This window comes from Heterodontus francisci, unplaced genomic scaffold (genome assembly GCF_036365525.1).
Source record: "Heterodontus francisci isolate sHetFra1 unplaced genomic scaffold, sHetFra1.hap1 HAP1_SCAFFOLD_84, whole genome shotgun sequence".
In the NCBI taxonomy this organism is placed as follows: Eukaryota; Metazoa; Chordata; class Chondrichthyes; order Heterodontiformes; family Heterodontidae; genus Heterodontus; species Heterodontus francisci.
Genome location: NW_027140330.1, coordinates 2,666,395 through 2,667,579, shown reverse-complemented (window position 1 = coordinate 2,667,579; position 1,185 = coordinate 2,666,395).

Here is a 1,185-nt window from a genome sequence, read left to right as displayed (position 1 = left end):
ACTCCTGCTTTACAGGTTGAAATACTTGCTGCAAGTTTATCAAGAGAGCAGCTGAGATGCAGAGACCAGTAAGGTCTTGAGTGATTAATTATTATAAAATATACATTCTTATATTAAAGAGATTGTGCTCTACCTTCGATGGAATCGCTCACTGCAGACTGGTGCAGAGTGTTTCCCACCTTGACGTCCTGGCTGTCACTGGATCTTCAGTCCAGGCCTCTGGATTACTGGTTCCGTAATCTTTCAAATGTCTCCCTTGATTTAATATTTTGATCTGGTAAGTCAGATTTTACAAAAAAACAATTAACTGATTTTAGACTGCTTCGTATTTAGCAGTGTCAAATGAATAAAGAAATTAAAATATATTCAAAATTATTTATCAACTATGAAATACTAATGCCCAGCTTTGTATATAAAAAATGCCTCTTAATTTCATTAATTATCCATAAACACTGAGGCCACATTTAACTAAAAGCAGCGATTTATCAAGTCTGACACTTAATTGATTAAATATATTCCAAATTCAGAGCATAATTCATTGTCTTTCCCCTTTAAATCTCTTTATTTACCTTACAAGCCTCCTTTACTTTACAATCGTTATTCAATGCAATACGTTTTGAGGCAGGCACAAGAAGTCTTGCCAACCCCTAACGGGATGCAGTCAATTCATTTGCAAACTGTGCAATTAAAGAAAAGGGTGAAGTTGCTATCAATGCAGATTGAAGCTGTTCAACTGCTTTTGTCACCAAGAATACAAAGCACAAAGGAAAACCAAGAAATAAACCAAAACATAAAAAGGTTAAATTTGTGTCAATGAAAAATAGAACTCATTAAAAACATCTTATTACACAACAGTGCAGCAACTGATTACATTGTAAATATTTCATTAAGATTAAAATGGCAAAGACCTTCAACACCCCTAGAATCAGGAAAGGGCAAGAAAGGTCTAATTGGATAATTATGTCCCTGGGGCTGAGTTCAGCTACAATGTACACAAAAAACTGTTTATTGAATAGTACACAGGAAGTTGAAATACCAAGCAGAGTAGGAAGTAAGCTTCAAAAGATCTGCGGTTTCCGGTGTTTCACTAACACAATTATAACACAAGGCATTTAGAGTGTTCGAGTGTGTCTGACCCAGCCCGGCCTGACCCGAGCCCGAATGCTGAACCCAAATGCTGAACCC